The sequence below is a fragment of the Silene latifolia genome, chromosome Y, assembly GCF_048544455.1.
Source record: "Silene latifolia isolate original U9 population chromosome Y, ASM4854445v1, whole genome shotgun sequence".
Classification (NCBI taxonomy): Eukaryota; Viridiplantae; Streptophyta; class Magnoliopsida; order Caryophyllales; family Caryophyllaceae; genus Silene; species Silene latifolia.
Window position 1 is genome coordinate 476,274,423 of NC_133538.1, and position 24,314 is coordinate 476,298,736.

The following is a 24,314-nucleotide window of genomic DNA, read 5'->3' on the forward strand; positions in this document are numbered from 1 at the left end:
GAATTTGGTGTTTTCATTGTAATAGTTGGAATAAGGGGTACCACTTTTGTATGCTTGAAAGGCATTCACTTGCTCATTTGTTCCCCTACATTCACTTTGGTCATGTTCCAAAGTTCCACAATTCTCACATATCCCACTTGGGATTGACGAAGATGCCACCATGGCATTAACATGTTGCTTTGGTGATTTTGAGGCTTCTTCAAGCTTAGCCGTAGCCTTCTTAAACTTCAAGTTGAAGGTATCAATATGAGCGCTAAGTTGAGCACCCAATTGAGTGATAGAGTCCACTTCATGCTTTCCTCCTCTAGTAGCCGTGCAAGGTCTACTATATTGTGAATTATGGACCGCCATTTTCTCAATCATGTTCCAAGTTTTATTATCGTCAACTTCGGTGAACATACCATTTGATCCCATGTTGAGAATTTTTCTTGAGTCTTCATAAAGATCATTCCAAAATTTTTGTACCAAGAACCACTCACTAAGTCCATGATGAGGACATGAGCGACAAGTTCCTTTGAATCGCTCCCAAGCTTCATACAAAGATTCTTGGTCCCTTTGCTTAAAACCCGTAATTTGAGCTCATAGCATGTTAGTCTTTTCCGGAGGGTAGAATTTTTTGTAGAAAGCTAGAGCCAACTTCTTCCAAGACTCAATTCCAAGAGTAGCCTTATCAAGGCTCTTTAACCATTGTTTCGCGGTACCAATTAAAGAAACAGGAAATAAGACCCATCGAATTTGGTCTTGAGTCACTCCGGTTTGTGAAATCGCATCACAATAGTCACAAAATGTCTCCATGTGAGAATGAGGGTCTTCACTAGGCATCCCCCCAAATTGGCTTCTTTCGACTAATTGAATAAATGCGGATTTTGCAATGAAATTTCCGCTAAAGTGTTGTGGTGTGGGATTTCTATTAGGTAGGTTCTCCTTGGTTGGTACGGAATATGAAGAAAACTTAGGCATTGTGGGTTGATTGTGTGGTTGATTTTGTGTTGGGTTCTCCTCATCTTCTCTTGCAAAAGGGTTGATGAACTCAATAGTATTTGGTTGAATATCTGCAACCTCACCAATACCTCTCAAAGTGTTTCTAGCAAGTCTTCTATTGGTTGTCAAAGTCCTTTCAATTTCGTGATCAATGGGTAACAAGTTACCTTGTGATCTTCTAGACACAACTAATAACAAACAAAGAAAATCACAAACAAAGAAAATCAAAACTAATAACAAACAAAGAAAATCAAATCAAGTTAACACCGTCCCCGGCGACGGCGCCATTTTTTATCGGTCCGCTTTGAGCTTAGATTTCGGTTACTTGTCGTCAGGAGCACCTAGACCAAAACAATATTTATAACTTCACAAACAACTCTACTATCAGTAAAGAGGCAATTAAAGGTCGGATCCCAAGGGACGGGTATTGATGTAGGATTTTCGATTGCAAGTTGTGGTGTTTAGGGGTGTCACAATTTGGGTTGAGATAAGAAGATCACTAAACTAAATAACAATTAAAGTAAACAAGCAAGATTATTAAAAATAGATGTAAACAATTGATTAAAATCACTAGGGTGTCATGGGTTCATAGGGGATTCATGAGAATTGATCATACAAACATATTCTCAAATTATAAGCAAGCAATTATTGTTGTGATAGGATCGAGTTGGTTTATATCTTACAATCCTAGGAAGGTTTGGGTCCCGGAGCCGAATCAATTAGATTCTACAACACCTACAAGTTGACTTAATCCTCCCTACTCAACTATATGCATGGTCTAATGAGACTCGAGTTGGTTTATGTCTTACAAGTCTCATTGAAAAGGTAAGTGATGGGTAAAAAATGCAAGGATTCATAGGCTCGCATTTCATCAAACATAACATGTGCATAAGTTGAGATCACAACAAGCAAGCAAATAAAATATGTGAACATATTAGATTAAGCATGAGTCATCCCCCATGTTGGTTTCCCCTAATTCCCCATTAACCCTAGTTAAGGAAACTACTCACTCATTATCAAGTTTAACATGTTAACAAGGTTGTCAATCATATTAACAAAGCAAAACATGATGAATAAATGAAGATGATTAACAATAATTAAAAAGGGATAAGAGAATTATACCTAATGATGAGTCCAAAATAAAAATGCAAAGAATAATAGAAGTACTTGATGATTGATGGAAGGTTGTCAATCTCCCAATAAACCCAAATAATCTTCAATTACCCAAAATAAAAGATGAACAATAGAGAAATTAAGGAAATGAGATTTGAATTAAGACTTGATTAGAAGTTGATTACAAGATTAAAGGGAGATTAAAATAATATAAACTACACTAAAGATTGATAAGAAGAACATGATAATCTAATTAGACTAATGGGGTATTTATAACGGGGATTAGGTGCACAAATTAGGGTTACCAAGGGCTTAAATGACGATTAAGTCGTTAAGGAATCACTCCTCTCAAAAAAATATGCGGGTCTCCTTTTAGCTAGTCTTTCAAAAATATGCGCATCTCGAATGGAGAAAGAAGAGGACGTGTTGCACTGGAGGACAATCCGAGCGTCCAAAAGGTCGGGACGAGAGGATTGTGTAGGCGGTGGACGAGAGGCCTGGCAGCTTGGACACTCGGATTGTGGAGCTTCTGGACGAGGGTCCCAATAGGTGAGATGCTCGGATCCTAGTCCAGCGTGCCATTTCTTCTTTTCTTCTTTTCTTCTTCCAACAATCCTCCGGGATTTTGTCGGAGATGCAAGGATCTTCTTCCTCATTGCCCATCAACTATATTATGTACAAAGGCCTTCTAGTCTTGTCTTCTCTTTGATGCTTGGTCATTAGATTCGATCAATTTAGCTCTATTTTGCCATGAAAATGTAAGGTTTGCACTCCTCTCCTACCAAGGAAACAAAACCTCAAAGAATATGCAAAACAAAGGACTAAAGATAGTAAATGACCCAAATATGCACTAAAAAGCATAGGAACGAGGCTAATTCGGGGACTAAATATGCTCAAATATTGATCACATCAATAGGAGGAGACTAATTCGACTTGTAGGTGGTGTAAAGTCTTGATCGACTCGGCTCTGGGACCTAAATCTTCCTAGGGATTGTAAGATATACACTAACTCGATCCCATCACAACAATAAGTGCTTGTTCTAATTGAGAATATGTTTGTAAGATCTACTTCCATGAATCTCCTATGAACCCATGACACCCTAGTGCTTTTAATCAATTGTTTATGAACCCCTTTAATTGCTTTACTTTGTTTTCTTTAATTTAAATTCATCTTGTTGATTAGTTTAGATTACATCTCATCTCAACCCAATTTGTGACACCCTAAGACATAGCTACTTGCAATTGAAGTCTTAAATCAATACCCATCCCTTGGGATCCGACCTTTACTTACCTCTTTACTAAGAGTAGTTTATAAAGTTATAAATATTGTTTTGGTTAGGTAGTGAAAACGACACGATACCCACATAATACCGATACAAAAAATGGCACCGTTGCCGGGGACGGTGTTCAATTGATTTGATTTTCGATAATTATTTTTAGTTGTGTCTTTCTTTACCTTGGGGAAGTCAATCTCCTCAAGGTTGTTCTAATTGTTTTCGAGTTGTTTGATATTTTGCGTGACTAGGAGATCACAAGGTAATTTATTACCTATTGATTTCGAGATTGAAAGGACCTTAACCAACAATAGAAGAGTTGTTAGAGGTACTTCAAGAGTTGTAGGTATTAGAGAGATTGTGGACATTCAACCAAATAACATTGAGTTTGTCAACCCTTTTGCAAGAGAAGAAGAGGATAACCCAATTCAAAACCAACCACAAACTCAACCCACAATGCCTAAATTTTCATCGCATTCCGTACCAACCGAAGAGAACCTAACAAACGGTACTCCTACACCACCACATTTAACCGGTAATTTCATTACCAAATCCGCATTTATACAATTAGTTGAGAGAAGTCAATTTGGAGGGATGCCTAGTGAAGATCCTTATTCACATATGGAGACTTTTTGCGACTATTGTGATGCAATTTCTCAAACCGGAGTTACTCAAGGCCAAATCCGACGGCTATTGTTTCCTTTTTGTTTGATCGGTACCGCAAAGCAATGGTTGAAGAGCCTAGACAAGGCTACCCTTGGTATTGATTCATGGAAGAAGCTAGCACTTGCCTTCTACAAGAAATTCTAGCCTGTGGAGAAGACTAATATGTTGAGAGCCCAAAACACCGGGTTTAAGCAAAGGGATGCGGAATCATTATATGAAGCATGGGAGAGATTTAAGGACACTTGTCATTCTTGTTCACACCATGGGCTTAGTGAGTGGTTCCTTGTTCAACAATTTTGGAACGGCTTATATGAAGACTCACATAATGTGCTCAATATGGGATCCAATGGGATGTTTATCGAAGATGATGACAATCAAACATGGGCTAAAATCGAAGAGATGGGAGTTCATAATTCCCAATATAGTAGGCCTTGAAAGGCCACTAGAGGAAAAAAGCATGAGGTAGATTCCATCACACAATTGGGTGCTCAACTAAGTGCTCATATCGTCACCATCAATTTGAAGTTTCATAAGGCCATGGCTAAACATGATGAAGCCTCTAAATCACCCAAACAACATGTCAATGCATGCTATGGTGGCATCATTCTCAAGTCCAAGTGGAGTATGTGAAAGTTTTGGACCTTTGGGACATGAGCAAAATGAATGTAGCGGAACAAACAAACAAGTGAATGCTTTCCAAGCATACAATAATTGCACCCCTTATTCCAACTACTATAATGAGAATACCAAATTTCATCCAAATCTTTCATACAAGAGCCAAAATGTCCAAAACCCCCAACCAACATACACCCCACCTCTAATGAGAAATCAAGCTCAAAGACCCTTTTTCAACCAAAGTGAAGGATATCAAAATCAACCTTCCTACAACCAATCCAATGACTAAAGCTTTGATGTTCAAAAAGCGGTCCTCAAAAGGCAAAAGAATCAACAAGAATTATTTAGCCAAATGCAAAATGATAACCAAGCTAAAGAAATCACCATCAACAACATACTTGCCCACATCAAAATGCTAGAAACTCAAATGACTCAATTAGTATCTTCTAGCTCTCAAAGACAAAGAGGCAATTACCGCCTCAATGTAACCCCCCATGACATGAGACGGTTAGTGCCATCGATTTTAGGAGTGGTACAAGATATGAGGGGCCGAAGAGGTCGATTGATGAAGATATTGTGGAAGTTAGTGATAAGCAAGGAGTTGTGGAGAACTCTAAGGAGGTAGATCCTACTAGCAATGAACTTTCAAAGAAGAAGAATGAAGAGAAGGCTAAGGAAAAAGAGCCTATTGTGATTATACTTCCATTCCCAAGTCGTCAAGCTAAGCCTAAGTTTGATGAGCAACTTGCAAAGTTCATGGAAATTGTGAAGAACTTAGAAGTTTCAATCCCATTCACGGAATTGATCAATCATGTTCCGGCTTATGCAAAATACATGAAGGACATTTTTACCGAGAATAAATCAATCCGAAAGTTGGAGACCATTGCCTTTATTAAAGTGAGTAGTGTTATTCTTCAAGGGAGTTCCCCTCCAAAGCTCAAAGATCAGGGAAGTTTTTCTATTCCATGTACCATTGGCGACACTACAATCAACAAAGCATTATGTGATCTTGGAGTAAGTGTATGTGTTATGCCATACTCGGTATGTAAGAGGCTAGGAATGGGAGAGCTCAAATGCACCAACATTACTCTTCAAATGGCGGATCAATCAACAAAGATACCTCTAGGGGTATGGGAGGATGTGCCCGTGAGAATTGGCAAATTCTTTATCCCGGTAGACTTTGACATTGTAGACATGGAGGAGGGTTCCCACATTCCTATCATTTTAGGAAGACCTTTCTTGCATACCGCGGGAGCGGTAATCGATGTGAAACATGGAGAGCTCACACTTGAAGTAGGGGACGAGACAATTACTTTCAAACTTGACAAAACAATGACAGCTCCCCGACTACATGAGCCATGCTTCATGATCGATCACTATAGCCGAGAAAGTGATAGAAAGAAGCTAGAATCCCTATGCAATGATCAAGCCATAGGTAAAGAAACACCACCCATATGGAAAAATAAAGTGGATGACCTTTGAAGTAGCTCTATTCAGAGAGCAAGGAATTTTCAACAACAATGAGAGCTTGAATAGGACACCCATCATGACAAGTAATGAAGAAGGCCTCATTGGCCATGACAACAAGAAGGAAGAGTTGCTCATGTCAGCTCATGACATCATTGGGGAACAAGCTACTGAAGTTTGTGGTCTATGGGATGATGAATCTAAAGGATTAGTCAATCCTTATATTGGAAATGCTCTAACCTTAGACCAAGGCTTTGTTGATCCTTGTCATCACTTTGACTCGGAATACAACAATGAAGAAAACAATGCACAAAGATCTATACAAGATCTTTATCATGAAAGTGAGCAAGCCTTCCACTACTTCTGCAAGGTGTTGGGAAACATCAACAACACCTTGGCTTTGCCCCCTTGACATGTCATCCAAGAATGAGAGTTTGGTGGAGTCCTCCCTGAACCACCATTTGTAAATATTCTAACCCCTTAACAAGCATTTCATTTCCTTTATTGCATCTTTGTCATTTTTGGATTTGTATTTTTGTACTTTGATCAAGATTTTTGACATAAGAGCAAGTAAGGGAGGTATTTTAACGTGTTTTGATGTGTAGCGTTTGATCAGGTGTGGTTATGGCAAATGCCTAGGCTAACCAAGCTTTGTAGTGCAACCCACAACATTTAACAAAGGAAAAGAAGAAAAAATGACAAGGGAAAAGAAATCCCCACGAGCAGACCTGAGCTCGTGGGAGCTGAAGACGATCGGAACGTCCTTAGGCATAATCCGCGCGTCCTGGCCTTAGGACGTAGGAGCTGGGATAGTTCACTTTGAAGGAGACATCCTGTAAGAAAATCTGTGCAAACCCATATAAGGACGCTCATCCCCAACCTCAGGACGCTCGTCTTGACATCAATCCGCGGGTCCTCGGAAGTTCCAATGTTATAAAATTTTGTTGTAAGAAAATCCACACGTCCTAGGAACAATCTGAGCGTCCTAGTAAGGAATCCGCTCGAGCTGAAACAAATCCGCGCGTCCCTGCACTGGTTTGTTATTTCAGGATGTCCTGTAAGACAATCCGCTTGTCGCGTCAGAAATCCGAGTGTCCCAGGCCTGTTACTTAACCAATACAAGGGACACCTCTTCCTTTCCCATTCATTTCTATCTTTCAAAAATATAAACACATACATTTTCTCCCACTTCAACCCTCAATCCTCTCATTCAAAAAAACCAATTTCTCAACAAAATCCACCACCATCCAAACAAAACTTGCTCAAAACAAGAATAAATCACTCCTTCATCAACAAAAGACAATCAATTGAATCAATTTTCTCACAAATTGAATCAATTTTCTAGGGTTTAGGCAAAATTTTTAAAATCCTAAATTGATTGAGAAATTGATTGAAGTTTGAAGAAGCAAGGAACATTCAAGCAAAATCTTGGTTTATTGATACCAATTTAAGAAGGAGAATACATGGCAAGGACCAAAGGCGGAGCCAAGGCACCTTAAACAACAAATTTATCAAAGAGTCAACAAGCTCTTCTTGCATCTAAGGCTTTGGTAGTGACCCAACCAAGGGAGGAAGTTCAAGTAACCATCAATCGTATTGAGGAAGCTACCACATCTACTCCGGTTTTAGAACAATTGTCAAATTTTCCGGAGGTAACTTTCTTAACCGATAAGCATAGGATTGCATTTTTATCCCCTGCTAAAAAGACTATCGTGGCTACCAAGTTTATTTGTCAAGATGCCTTGGAAAAATTGGGTGTGCTTGAGTGAACTAGAGCATTTTTCGAGTCCATGAGGTTATTAACCCTCTTTGCAATGGATGAATTGACTTACCCCTCATTGACCATGGAGTCCATAAGCTCTTTAAGGGTGTATAAGATAGAGAATCGAAATTATATTGAGTTCCGTCATGAGAACAAGAGTAGAAAAATGTCTAAGACCGATTTTAGTAAAGTTTTTGGTCTTATGCAATATGATCATTTTGAGAAAAAGCCTTTGAAGTATGTTGCAGCACCCCTTTGGAAAGCTATTACTGGTCGAAAATTTGATTCTTTCCGGGAGTGCAATGCTTTATATGTTCACCATCCGGGCAGAAGATTATGGCACAAGTTTGTGGCCAATACCTTGATTTCTAGAAAAAGCACCAACCACTTCACCTAACTTGATTTTGTCTACCTTGAGTCCTTCATGAATATCAATGGGAAATTCACCAAAAAGTACAACATTCTTTAACTATTGCTTGATTGGTGGCTCGAGATTGATAATGGGAAAGATGGAGCGACCTTCATTGTAAACGGAGGCTTGGTAACGAGGTTAGCTAAGCACTTTAACCCGGATTTCAAGAAAGATAACACCTACAAACCGGTTAAGGGGAGCAATCTCCTTGATATGAGCACTATGATCAACAAATTACATTGGGTCAAGAATGACAATCTTGACAATAAATATGAGTGGCTCATCAAAGAAGCCAAGTCTATTGTCTTGCCTAGCAAGATTTGCCGTATCTCTGTCCGTAGACCAAACTACCTATTGCCCGTCTCCAAGGAAGCCGAAGAGATAATTAAGCAACATAGGGATCCAATTGCAAAGCCCTCCTCCTCTACCATTGTGACTCCACCCTATCCATTTGCCTGCCAAGAATTCAAACCGAGTGGCTCTAATTTCGTGGTTGTCGTAGTATGCAAAGACTATTTGACCCAGTTAATGCAACAAATGTATAAAGAACCTCACGATGACCGGGTGAATGCTTACCGTGCCTAATATCCACCCCTACTATTTGCCTTCATGTCCTTTGCCTATTTGGACGGATAAGGAGGTATTCTTCCCTACTGCTTCTCAAGATGCCGAAATGGATAGTCGTGTGGCTAATGGAAAGGAGGTTTTTGTTATTGAAGACGGGGAAGGTATTGATTCATGCCAAGAAGAAGAAGAGCAAGGTTCAAGCTCCAATGATGATATTGAAAGTGGTGAATCCTCCGGGTCAATGAAGGTGTATGATGAAGAAGATGATGAAGAAATTGATGATAAAAGGTATGATGATATGGCGGCGATGAGGCCGAATATGATGATTTCGCAATGAGTGATAATTGAGGGTTGACAAGGCTATTTGGAGGATACCACAAATGCGGGGTTGATTACTTGACTTCAACCTATTCCATTGTGAGTTTTCTACACCTCCTTTAGCTTTGTTTTTATGTCTTGTCTTAAATTTTAATCTTGATCATTTGTAGAGTCAATCTTGGCTCTTGGTAGTTTTGAGTCCTAACACCACTTAAAGGACTCCCACTTCGGTTCCATTGAGGTGTCTTATATTTTGTTCCCATTTGAAAATGCAAAATGACAATTAGAACTCATGCATTGCATCCTTGCCTTGTGCATGAACTTCCCTATTTTGACACTAGAAATAGTGTTTTGATTGGTTTGGGGAAGTTCACACACAACGAATTCGAGTTCATTCAAATTAGCTCTCCAACTAATAGAAAACATGCATCATATAAGATAGATTAGATTTCATCACTTGTATATATGTCATGTTGTTTGCATACTAGCGTAGAAATCATGCATTTTCATATAACTTGCATTGTATTATTTCCAATCGTATTCGCCATTGAGGACAATGCCCATACTAGTGTGGGGATGGGAAATTCTAACTTAGCATTTAAAATCAAAAATGATAAAAATTGAAAATTTTCAAAAAACACAAAAATATGTTCTTTTATTTCATAAAAACAAAAACCCTAAAGATTTGAAAATTTAAAAAAAAATCCAAAAACATGTTCATTCCTTTGTAGTGTAAAATTGAATATTGTGTATATACTTGTGTTTGGTTGTCCTCTTATCACATTGGATCGACTACGCCACATCCGAGGCATGAGGAATATGAAGACCGCATAGTATGATCTTTCCAAATTTTCTTTTTCCTCTCTATGTTAATGACCATGTCGCATTATTTTGGTTGATGCGGTATGAACCAATGTGTTATTAGGAGTTGCATGTAGTTTATATGGCATACTAGTTGATAGAAGCATATGCATTAGGTTGTATATATGTTAGTTGCATCATGGCATGTAGTTATATTTAAGAAAATTTTTGTGAAAACATCTATTTGGGAAGCTTGACAAGTGTATATAAGGCCCTTGTAGATACTTTTTCTTTAGACTTTGGTCATTAGAATACCTCTAAAACACCCTAGGATGTGTCATGCTAGTATCGTTTTGTTAACTTATTTAATCTCATTAATATACATATTCATATATGTTCAAATTTATTTAGTCATAAAATAAATTCTAGATCTTATGCATGCAAACATAAATAAGATAAGAGAAGAAATCATCAATCTTACTATATGATTTCGGATTAATGGGCACCAACAAATTCACCTATTTGTTAGTTCTTGAGCTTTCCTTAAAATGGATGAACAAAAGGTCCAAATTAGAACCTCTCCCAAAAGTGAATACCCAAGGAAACCTCTTAATAACCAATATTATTTTGTACTAGAAATAATACAAGTCTTACTATAAAATTGACACAAAAATATTTTGTATTTCCTCTTTAATAATTTCGGCCAAGAGGAGACATTTCTGAGTTTTATTTCTCTATGTTTTCACAAAATGGTAGAGAGAAAATTTTTCTTACACTATAAAAATGTTAGATGAAGTAGTGAATGAATATATGAGAACCATTTTGTTTCTCTAAGTGGAAAACCGGTGGGAGGGGTGGTAGAGGGAGCCAATGCATGAGGCTCATTTTCTTCCCAAGAAAAATAGGGTTGCATGGCTACTATTAGGCTTTAATCATCATGTTTTCCACTTAAATAAAAACACAATATAATCCTTAAACACCCTCTTATTTTCGGCACATATGACATAAAATGGAAGGTCCATTTTATTTTGTCATTTGTCAATTGTAACATATGTGACATCTTACTTGACTTATGAAATTGTAATGTATTTTTAACATATTAAAAATCAACATACTCATAAAATATGTCATATACAAAATCGACTAGTAATTCGTAATTACTTGTGCCAAAACGGTTTATCAAATTATAAATTACAACGTCTTGTATTTATAATAAATCATTCATTCAATTTCAATTTCAATTGTTTCATAAACAATAATTTTATCCAAGTAATAAAACAATTCGATTACTTAGACCGTATCTAAAATAATCGAATTATAATAAGACACGTTAATTTTACTCACAAGATCATCCGTCAATTTTAAGCAATTTAATTAACTCGTATCGGCATACGATTAATTAAATAATCAATTAAGAGTATTTCCCTATAGATATGACCTAAGGGGATCAACTGATCACCACCGTCGCACGACAGTAATGTCAAACTCTAGTCAGCCAATCATTACCGATATGTGTGGACCAGTTGACTGTAAAATATTACATCCCACATGTATTCTTAAAATGAGATTTAAACATGTGATCATCATGATCAACAGTTGTGATCGCATTATTATCGGAGGACACATATTCAAACAATCTCCCACTTGTCCTCGACAAGCGTGCGTCACCAATTCTCTTGTCCTATTACTATCTCCCACTCAATGCAAGGTGTCTTTCAGGTCGTACTTGCAAGTGATCATATCGAGAGTGATTTCCTCGATCTGGAGAATAACTGATTGACCAAAATTTTCTACCATAGATCCCTTCCAAGAGTGGCCACGCTTTTCCAGTGCATTACTCCTCGAGTGGCCCTGAGATATTGTTATAACCCTGACAAGGGGTGGACAATTCCTATCGCACTTATTCCCTTCGACTAGCCACAACCATCATAACCCAAAATATGTCCATTTGACCCCATTTACGAAGGTCGTAGTAACATAAATCAAAGATAATCTGAAACTGTGCCACCTTAGGCGAACAGTTTTAGTCAAAAGAATAAACTCATTAGAATACTATAGTAGCTCTCGCCACAACCAGGCTATATAAATTTTCCAGAACTCTATAAGCGGTCATTAGCCCAACAAAGTGTTCCTAACAGTCTGCCTATGTGATCGACTAGTTATCTCACATGACTCCATGACACTTGAACTTGCCATCAATCGCATCACACTCTAGTCACTTTGAGACGTCACCTCATACAAATGACTATGGGCTATAACTATGTCAATTTAGTTCACTTTAATGGGTTCAATCTTGTCTCTACAACCCATTTGAATATGACAAAGTAATGGAAAAAATAAAATACAAATGTGATTATGCATATGAGCAAATAAAACAACTCTTTTATTTCATATCAAAATCTAACATAAAACTGGCATGCGTTTAAGTCCCATGGACGCAACATGTCCATCATGCTTAGCCTGCGATAAAGGCTTGGTGAGCGGATCAGCTATGTTATCATCCGTCCCAACCTTACATATCGCAATTTCCTTTCTTTCAATGAAATCTCTAATTACATGATATTTTCTAAGTACATGTCTAGATCTATTACTACACTTTGGCTCCTTAGCTTGGAAGATCGTCCCACTATTATCACAATAGAGAGTGATGGGATCATTGGCGGTAGGTACTACTCTTAGACCTTCCGTGAATTGCCTGATCCATACAGCTTCCTTGGCAGCTTCTGATGGTGCAATGTACTCAGCCTCCGTTGTTGAATCCGCAGTCACAGCTTCCTTGAAGCTTCTTCAGCTAACAACACCACCATTGAGCATGAAAACGAAACCAGCTTGTGATTTCATGTGATCTCTATCCGTTTGGAAACTTGAGTCCGTGTAACCATTAACACGGAGCTAGGTGTCTCCTCCAAACACTAAGATAGAGTCCATAGTTCTTCCCAAGTACTTAAGGATGTTCTTCAAGGCTATCCAGTGACTGTCACCTGGATTTCCTTGATATCTACTCGTCATGCTCAAGGCATACGAGACATCAGGACGTGTGCATATCATGGCGTTTATGATTGATCTAACAGCGGAAGCATAAGGGATCAACTTCATGCGTTCAACATCATGGGGTTCGGAGGGCGATTGAGACTTGCTCAATAATGTCCCAGTTACCATAGGTACCAATCCCCTTTTTGATTTGTCCATGCTGAAACGTCGAAGAATCTTATCAACATAAGATTCTTGACTTAGTGCCAAAATCCTCTTGGATCTATCTCTATGGATCCGGATACCTAATATGTGTTGTGCCTCTCCTAAATCCTTCATTTGGAAGTGGTTACCTAACCACTTTTTAACTGAAGACAACATTGGAATATCATTTCCAATGAGTAGTATGTCATCGACATACAAGATTAAGAACACAACATTGCTCCCACTAAATTTCATGTATAAACATGGTTCCTCAACACTTCGAGTGAAACCATTCTCTTTTATCACATGATCGAATCGATGATTCTAACTCCTTGATGCTTGCTTAAGTCCATAAATGGATCTCTTAAGTTTTCATACTTTGTTAGGATTATTAGAATCAACAAAACCTTCGGGTTGTATCATGTACACCTCCTCTTCTAAATGCCCATTTAGAAAAGCGGTTTTGACATCCATTTGCTTTATTTCATAATCATGAAATGCGGCAATCGCTAACAAAATCCGTATGGATCTTAGCATGGCTACGGGGGCGAAGGTTTCATCATAATGAAGACCTTGGACTTGGGTAAATCCTTTTGCCACTAGCCTAGCTTTGTAGACATCATCATGTCCTTCTATGCCATTCTTGACCTTGAAAATCCATTTGCATTGAAGAGGTCTTGCCCCTTTAGTCAAATCCACCAAGTTCCAAACATGGTTTTCATGCATAGAATCCATCTCGGACTTCATGGCTTCAAGCCATAAGGAGGAATTTGGACTAGAGATTGCGGCTTTGTAGGTGGCGGGCTCGTCACTTTCTAAAAGCAACACATCGGGTGTTCCATCTTCTTCGATATGTCCCACATATCGATCGGGATGGCGAATAACTCGGCCCGTTCTTCTAAGTGGAGGAGGGACAACCGCGCTAGACGACGAAGGAACATCTTCAGGCGTCTCTAACTCATTTTGTGGCTCTTGAACTTCATCAAGTTCAAATTTTCTCCCACTCTGTCTCTTAGAAATAAATTCTCTTTCTAAGAAGACAGCCTCACGAGACACAAACACTTTGTTTTCTTGAATTTTATAGAAGTAATAACCTCGTGTGTTAGAATACCTATAAAGGTGCATTTTTCAGATCGTGGGGCTAGCTTATTGTCATTTTTGGTTTTTACATAAGCATTACATCCCCAAATTTTCATGTAGGATAGATTAGGAACTCTTCCTTTCCATATCTCAAAAGGAGTTTTCTCGGTGGCTTTGGTGGGACAATTGTTCAAAGATCTTATTGCGGTTTGAATCGCAAATCCCCAAAACGGGTTCGGTAACTCGGTTTAACTCATCATGGATCGAACTATATCAAGTAGGGTTCGATTTCTTCTTTCGGCAACACCATTGAGTTGTGGTGTTCCGGGTGGAGAAAGTTGTGATATAATACCACAACCTTTCTAGTGTGAATCGAATTCATGGCTAAGATATTCTCCACCACGATCGGATCGTAGTGCTTTTATCTTTTTATTCAATTGGTTCTCTACTTCATTTTGAAATTCCTTGAATTTCTCAAAAGCTTCACTCTTATGCTTCATTAAATAGATATACCCATATCTACTCAAGTCATCGGTGAAGGTTATGAAGTAGTCATAATTTCCTCGATCGGTGATACTCATTGGTCCACACACATCGGTATGTATGAGTCCCAATAGTTCACTTGCTCGAGTTCCTTTACCGATAAAAGGATTACGGGTCATTTTGCCAAGAAGGCAATATTCGCATGTTCCATATGATTGATAATCAAATGGTGTAATCACATTAGTCGAAATTAATCTTTTGATGTGATTCTCGTTTATGTGACCTAATCGACAATGCCAAATGAACGATTCATTTGGATCACTTGATTTGAGTTTCTTTGATTGAATGTTGTCGATGTCATTAGTCGGATTCGAGGTTTCTAAAATGTAAATGCCATTAATGAAAGGAGCTTGGCCTATAACCAAGTCGTTCCTTGAAATAGTACAACGATTGTTTTTAATGACAAAACAAAAATACTCCACCAAAATCTCATATCGTGCAAATACTCCACCAACCTCTTACTCCCTTAATTCCTCAAAACTCCTGGCTAACATGCCGTCCTGAAACTCCTATATAACCATTAACTCACACCCTCTTATGAATCTATCGTACATCTCCATGATTCTTTACTTTCATGTTCCTTAACTAAGGTCAACGTTCTCTCAGATTACTTCCATCCTTCTTTTCCCTTTTCACTCAACAATACCAATTAATAATTCGTTTCATTCCTTCTTCTACCTAACTATTTAGTAATCTCGTTACCTTATCGTTGCTTCACTACTCAAATTCCATTAATTCATATCAATATCGTCTCATTCTTCCTTATCACTGATCCTCTCTCGTCATGCTACTCACTCACACTTGTCACCATGAAGTCCACACAACCAATGCTTACTCTTCAATTAGTTGTATATTCCTTTCGTATCCCTAGAAAACCAAAAATTCACCTCATACCATTAATTACCCAAAGAATTACACAGTAGGCTCACCTCTTAATAATCCAAATTCCCAAATTCAGTCACTATCTACAAATCCACACCGTGGCATAACTCAATCTAAGTTCACTATATACCATTCTTTCTGATCCCTTTACAATGACCTTCCATTACATACATTCATAACCAACACATTCCCAACCATCTCCCTCCATAAATCCTTACACATCTCAATTTTCCACTATTCGCATCCCTCATCTCCATCTTTTTTTTATTCCCACGTTCCTTACACTTACATAACCCCTTGCCCATTTACACTTACCTTTACATTACTCCAACTCGCGATTATAACACTCACCACATCTCACAAAACATGCTCCCAGCCTCGATAAGCTCATCAATCTTCCTTTTCTTTTTCCACTATCCATCACAATCACGTATAATCCATATCCTTCCCGCCAAACTCATACCCATCTTAAGGTACTACTCCTTCCATCATTATATTGGGTAACTTACACATCAGGACCAACACATATGTAAAATAATGCATAAAGAAGCAAAATAACACCTTTGAATTAAACATGATATGCGACGAAGTCAAAAGATAAGCATATAACCCAAAACATGGATTACTAGATCGAGTACAACCTACTCGATCGAGTAGGTGAAAGTCAGAAGCACGCACAAGAAATTACCAGGGCTACTCGATCAATTAAGGGGTACTCGATCGAGTAACAAGAGGTGTACTCGATCGAGTAAGGGCTACTTGATCGAGTACCCTACGCAAATCTCAGCACTGTCCAATTTTCGTAAAACGGTCATATCTCACTCGTTTCTTGGTCATCTTTGGCGTGTGACATATCATTATAATCGTAAAAGAACAAGCTATCACCTCCAATTGTAATCACATCAATATCATTTATTCATCGGAAGTTATAACAGTTTAAAGACAACTTCTCTATAATCGGACAACTTAACTACCCGATTCTTTCTTCCAAACAACTTTAACAACAGCAAAGTAAACAAAAACAACTGAATACTCATAAAACCAGTATCCCTAACCACATGTTACTATCTACAAAAGCCAAACAACAACATCCATCATGCACATATATTATTCAACTTATCAATCATGTACTACCCACATGCTTTTATTCTATAACTTTACGTAAAATAAATAACATAATATACAACATCAAATACTCTATTCACATGTTTATAACATAACAACATTATAAAATCACCTCCATCATACAACATACTTAACCATAAATCATATTATCATGCAACGATTGTTCATCTTTTCTCACTAATTCACCCATCATACCACCTATTCGCCGAACATATTCATCCAACGTATTCATCCAACATATTCATCCAACTTATGAACATGAACAATAGTAAACACATATCGATCTCATGACACCCCATAATGACCGGTTCAAAGTTGTAAGGCGAGTTCGCGACTTTAGGACGTATCCCAAGTCTTTACATTAGCGCCAAACAAGTCTGACCCGGGTTCATTTTATTTTGGCTCCATAGATGCATTAGGTTCATTAGTTACAGGTTCCAAAATCGTCGCTCTGATACCCCTTGTAAAACCCCCGTCCACCAAGGTGCCTTACAAGTACCGCCTAAAGCATGAATGTGCTACCATCTCGGTTATCCGAGCCAACGTATATCAACACAACTGAAGACTCTAAGTGACACGTTGTGGCTCAATTCCAGCTATCCCATGCGCATCCATCTCATACCTCCTCAAGAACTGCTCACCATCCCCGATTGGATCACCACAGTTTATAAAACAATTAAACGGGGCAATTACTGATAACACAATATAAGAGACAAAAATATCAACCGTACATATAATCACCCAACTCCGTAACATCTCCAACCACCTGACTAGCCAGAACGTCTAGCCCTGCCAGATTATGGCCGCAACCAGTAATCCTTACCGCCAGTGGGGGACTGCAGCCGTTCCCACCTAAGCCCCGCTCATCAATACCGAACGAAAACCCAAGTACCTTAATGTGCACATTCCTCTTGTGACGGGAACCACAAGGGGCGAATCAAAGGCGTGAAGCCACTCCCGCAAGTGACTCCACTCAACCGAGGACGCACCTCAAGAACCACAGACAAACACAACCAACCAACTATACAATAACAATTACCAATTACAACTACCAATATGATATAGATCAACAACATTAACAACCATCCACAATTAACTATCAAATACAATGTAGTCAATAAATGAGTATATAAACCCTATCTGGAAAAGCAATCACCAAGATCGTCACAATCAGCTAATCAAAACCGTTCTTCTACGAAATCACCTCCTATAAACACACAATCATATAATTACTATCTAACAATCACAATACTCCCAAAACCTCAAAAAAATACCTAATTAGGGTTTCAACTAAAATCAATGAAACGACATAAAAATCATACTAGAATCTTACCCACAATGCAACGATCTCAACGGCGTAAAGAACTCAACGATCCGACGATTCTAGCCCTTAGGATTTGATAGAAACTAGAGAAGGAAAAGTTACGTAACTTTTATCTTGCGTAAATTGTTTAGAATAAGTGAAAAAAAGTAAAAATAACTGATTAAATAGCTTTATATAACATTCTCACGTTGCTGTCAAAACCCGGCGGAAACAACCCGTAAAACCGACTTACTCGATCGAGTAAGTCACTTACTTGATTAAGTGCCCCCTACTCGATCGAGTACCCATTAGAGAGTACACTGTTTCGTAACCAAAACTCAGTTACTCGACAAAGTAAGCCTTACTCGTTAGAGTACCCAACAACACATAAAACCGTAGAATTACACTAGGTCTTGTTGGACCCGACCCATTGCCATCCCTGATCACAGCCCAATGATAATAAAACTAGCCCCTATATGAAAACATTACAGTAAACTTGATAATGAAAAACAGTGGCTACATGCATGGGACAACACTTGGTAATACCTCTTTGGGTAGGATATCAGCCATCCAAAATAAGAAATAAGAGAATCATTGACAAAAAGAAAAAGGAGAAAGCTGCTAAGAGAGACAATAGACCTACAAGCCATATAATAGGAGCATATCCACACACATTAAATGGAACATTTGTCAAAGAAGGTGATTATTTTCCATATTTTAACTTTCCAGAACCATTCTTTGTGGAAAAGACAAAATAAAGAGTTCCCAGATTTAAAATATTTAAGGAATGTTACTTTTATGAGGAGGCACTTCCTCTTCAATTAAAAATGCCAACCGAAGATTGGATTCCAAACACAAATAATAATGCTTTCAGTTTAATATTTTGACAGGCACCCATAAAGCACCCCACTAAGCTAATCACAACCCATTGCAAGAATAACATGGAGAATGGATACCGTAAAACCTGGAAGTGGACTACAACTAACGGAAACAATATAAAAATCAGTGTGGAAGAAAGGCCTGTGTTTTAGGACTCTAAGTCAAAAACCGAGTCTAAAACCGAGTCTGAGGTAGAGACCACCTCAGAGTCTAGCAAGCAGGGGTTTCCACCCTTCCATACCTCTATCGAGTCTAGTGTCCTATATGAGTCGGGGTTAACCCTATTTATTTTCATGCTGAGTCGGGGAGTTCGCCAACTATTTCAAGTTCAAATTCAAATTTCGAGTCTAGTGAACTACTCCTTCATGTACGTCTTTCCAAAGATAATAAAATAGCTTTCAATTACTTGTCTGGTTCTCCTACCCCTCCCATTTCTTATTTTGATTGTTAGTTTCCAATGATGATGAGTTGTCAAAAGACGTAATAAAACCATTAACACATCAGGAAAATAAAACATCCATAGTTGAGGAAACTGAATTAATAAACATAGGCACTGATCAAGATAAGAAAGAAATAAAGAATGGATTGTCACTAAATTCAGAAGAATAAGCAAGTTTAATTGAAGTACTCACAGAATATCGTGACGTGTTTGCGTGGTCTTATAAAGATATGTCCGACATAGACAGAGAAATTGCTGAATACACTATCCCATTGTATCCTGCTGCAAAACCATAAAACAGAAACATAGAAGGATGAAATCAGAATGAGCATTAAAAATAAAAGAGGAAATACAAAAGCAATTAGATGCGGGTTTTATAAAAGAAGCTAACAACCCGGAGTGGGTGGCAAGTGTTGCTTTAGTACGCGAAAAAGACGGAAAGGTCAGAATGTGTGTCGACTATAGAGACACTAATAAAGCCTATCCAAAAGACAATTTTCCACTACCCCATATCGACATTTTAGTGGATAACCCGGCTGGTCACGCTCTACTTTCTTGTATGGATGGTTACGCAGGGTATAATCAAATTAAAATGGTCGAGGAAGATATGGAGAGAACTACATTCCTCACTGAATGGGGAACATATTGTTATATGGTTGTGCCATTTGGACTTAAAAATATGGGAGCCACTTACCAAATGACCGCCACAATGCTAATGCATGACATGATGCTTAAGGAGGTTGAGGTCTCTGTAGATGATATGATAGAAAAGTCATTGGATAGAGAAGGTCACATGACCGCATTATAAAAATTGTTTGATAGGTTCCGAAAATATAATGTCCGACTCAACCCGCAAAAATGTGCTTTCGGGGTTACCTCTGGGAAGCTTTTAGGATATGTTGTTAGTAATAGAGGCATTGAAGCTGATACATCCAAGATCAAGGCAATTCAAAATATGCCATTACCAAAAACAGGGAAGAAAGTTTGGGCATTTTTGAGGCAATTACAATACATTAGTTGCTTTATATCTTAGCTTACCATGGTATGTGATCCTATTTTTAAGGAGCTAAAGAAAGGGGCATCCCTTGAATGGGATGAGCAATGTCAGCAAGCATTTGAAACAATAAAAAAATAACTAGAAAATCCCCCAATTATGGTTGCTCCAAGACCTGAACTACAACTCCTTTATACTTAACAGTAACCGAGACATCAGTGGGCGCAATGTTAGCACAAATTCAAGACGATCAAGAAAAAGCAATCTACTATGCGAGCAAAAAATTTATGAAATATGAAACCAATTATTCTCCAATCAAGAAATCTTCTCTAGCATTAGTATGGGCCACTAATAAACTAAGACACTACATGTTGACCCACACAGTTCATTTCATATCACGAATGAACCCCCTGAAGTATCTATTTGAAAAGCCAATTCTTAGTGACAGAATAACAAGGTGGACCATGATGCTCGCTGAATTTGATCTTACATTTATGGCTCTTAAATCCATCAAGTTAAAGACAATTTCTAATTGTAACACTCCCATACTCCAATTGCCTTACCAGGACCACTTAAGGCATGGGAATGCTACCATTTCGGTCACCCGAGGCAATGTATATCAAATAGAAAATAGCGAAACGTACTTTAATAAGTAAATTTAAAGTGATACATGTCCAAAACTAAAACTGTTAAACAAAATACAACTTTTCCCAAAAATGTTAATTCAAACAACGTAAATCAATGTTTAAGACACATTAGAAGACCTAGACATATCGTGGCAACTCAACCCAGCTATCCCATGCGCATCATCTCATACCTGCTCAATCACTGCTCACCATCCTCGAATAGATCACCATAGTTTTTAAAACATTTAAACGGGTTCAGTTACTATTTGCATAAAATAATACAATGGAAACAATACAACAATCATCCAATCTCCACCATTACTCCACACACCTAACTACACACTAAAGTGTGTAGTCCTCCCATAATACTCATCTCAACAAGTACTCAACACCGCCAGTGGGGAACCGTAGCCGTTCCCACCTAAGCCCCGCTCATCTCACACGAGCGACAACCCATGTTTCTAAATGTGCACATCTCCTCTGTGGCGGGTTCCATAGAGGCCGAATCAACGGCGTGAAGCCACTCCCGCAAGTGACTCCACTCAGCCGAGGACGCACCTCGTAAACCACAGACAAGCAATCACAACTAATCACATTATTCAACAACGATTACCAACTACAGATTCCGATATGATATAAATCAACAACAATGATCAACCATCAATAATATAATGTAAACAATAACCGCCTAGGGAAACCCTACCTGGAAAAAGCAACCACAAGACCGTCACACGCAGCTAATCAGTAATGGCCCTCTACGAAACCTCCTCCTAAAATCACGTAACTCCTTTTTATCTCTTAAAAGGTTTTAGAAGAGTGAAAAGTGATTAAGAATACTGACGGAACCCTTTTATACTAATCACGCGTTATTAACAAAACCCGGCTAATATAACCCGTAAGACCAACTTACTCGATCGAGTAAGTGACTTACTCGATCGAGTGCCCCTTACTCGATCGAGTGTCACACGTACTTGATCGAGTACCCAACGGGCGGTCTACTGTTTTGCGTAAAAACACACTTACTCGAGAGAGTAAGCACCACTTGATAGAGTACCCATAGACATGGAAAACCGTAGTATTACACTCTTCCCTCCTTAAAAAAAACTTTATCCCCGAAGTTCAACCCGTACATAAAAACACAACATACTTACTCAACCACGACACAACAACTTAGCTAAAAATAAAAACAAAACTCCCAACCAAAACTCAAAACAACTAGTAACTGTACTAAAACTAACATAAACCATACAAAAACCTTATGCGATCACCTCCTACCCCCCCTAAAAGAAACATGGTTACGTCCCCGTAACCACACATATCTGATCAAAAAGAGACGGATAACGCTCCCTCATAGCCTCTTCCGCCTCCCAAGTGGCTTCCTCAATCTTATGATTAGACCATAGAACCTTAAGCAACACTGTTTCCCTATTCCTAGTTTTCCGAACCTTGAGATCAAGAATCTGTTTTGGGACCTCAAGATAAGACAAGGACTCATCCAACTCTATGTTCTCCATCTCTAGCACATGTGAAGGATCGCTCACATACTTCCATAACTGAGACACATGAAACACATTATGCACCCTATCCAATGCCGCTGGTAACGATAACACGTAAGCAACCTCACTCACACGATACAAAATCTCATATGATCCGATAAACTTCTGGCTCAGCTTCCCTTTCTTACCAAACATAATAACCCCATGCATAGGAGACACTTTCAAAAGAACCTTCTCCCCAACCTGAACTCTATGTCACGGCGATGTAAGACGGCATAACTCTTTTGTCGATCCTGGGCCGCTTTCATCTTTTGTTTGGTCAGCTTAACCTGTTATATCATCTTCTGTACCATATGTGGTCCTAAAACCACGGCCTCAGCTCTATCATCCCAGAAAATCGGACTCCTACACCTCCTCCCATACAAAGCCCAAAACGGTGCCATCCCAATACTCGTGTGATAACTGTTGTTATAAGAAAGTTCAATCAGATCCAATCTATCCTCCCAGCTACGACCAAACTCCATCACACAAGCTCGCAGCTTATCCTCTAAAGTCATGATGGTCCTCTTCGTCTGTCCATCTGTCGTAGGGTGAAAAGCAGTACTCATCTTCAAAGTAGTTCCCATCAACTTCTACAACTCTCTCCAAAACCGTGATATGAACCTCGCATCCCTATCTGACACTATATCCTTAGGAACCCAATCCAAATGAATCACATGCTTCCTATAAGCTAAAGCTAACTGTATCTTGGTCCAAGTATCTTTCATTGGAACAAAATGAGCTGACTTGGTCAAACGATCAACTATCACCCATATCTTGTTGTTACCATGCTGACTCCCTGGTCAACCCACTATAAAATCCAGAGAGATAGACTCTCATTTCCATTCAGGTACCTCAAGAGATTGAATCTTACCTTGTGGTCGTCGCTGTTCTCCCTTAACCTTTTGACATATCAAACATCGAGCCAGAAACTCAGTTGTTTCCATTTTCATCCCAGGCCACCAGAAAGTCTTCTTCAAATCCTTATATAGTTTGTCACCACCTGGTTGTACTGAATATGGTGTGTAATGAGCCTCTGTCATGATTATCTTTTTCAACTCCTCATAATTAGGAACACACCACCTGCCATCAAATCTCACACTACCACCTGTATGAATAGAGAACCGAGACACCTTCCCTTTCTCTACTCCAGCTCTCCACACCAGAATATTAGGATCCAAAGCCTGTTTCCTGCGAATGTCATCATAAAGATCTGGCTCCACTATCAAGTCCTCTATAGCATCCCCTTTTTGTATCATATGTATCCCCATCTTCCTCACCTCATCTCTCAACCTTATCAAAGACATATTTGTGCATAGAGAATGCACACTCTTCCTGCTCAACGCATCAGCAACCACGTTTGCCTTCCCTTCATGGTATATAATATCTATGTCATAATCCTTATCAGCTCCATCCACCTCCTCTGTTTCATGTTCACCTCCTTTTGAGTGAAGATGTACTTGAGACTCTTATGATCTGAAAACACCTTAAAGGTCGACCCATAAAGATAGTGCCTCCAAATCTTGAGAGCAAACATAACTGCACCCAACTCCAAATCATGTGTCGGATAGTTCTCCCCATAACGCTTCAATTGCCTAGAAGCATAGACAATTACTTTCCCATTCTGCATCAACACACATCCCAAACCATTCTTTGAAGCATCTGTATATAACTCAAAGTTCTCACACCCTTCAGGTAATGTTAAGAATGAAGTTATGGTCAAACGCTCCTTTAATGTTTGGAACGCCGTCTCACAAC

General features: G+C 38.7%; 1 non-coding gene and 1 pseudogene across 1 annotated transcript; one reads left to right on the top strand and one right to left on the bottom strand.

The window, feature by feature from the left end:
- Positions 1-481: 481 nt before the first annotated feature.
- LOC141635347 (small nucleolar RNA R71) lies at positions 482-588 on the top strand. The gene has a single exon (XR_012540043.1). It is a non-coding gene; the product is annotated as a small nucleolar RNA R71 (small nucleolar RNA).
- A 3,616-nt stretch (positions 589-4,204) lies between these two features.
- Positions 4,205-4,303, bottom strand: LOC141636650 (small nucleolar RNA R71; annotated as a pseudogene).
- Positions 4,304-24,314: the final 20,011 nt, after the last annotated feature.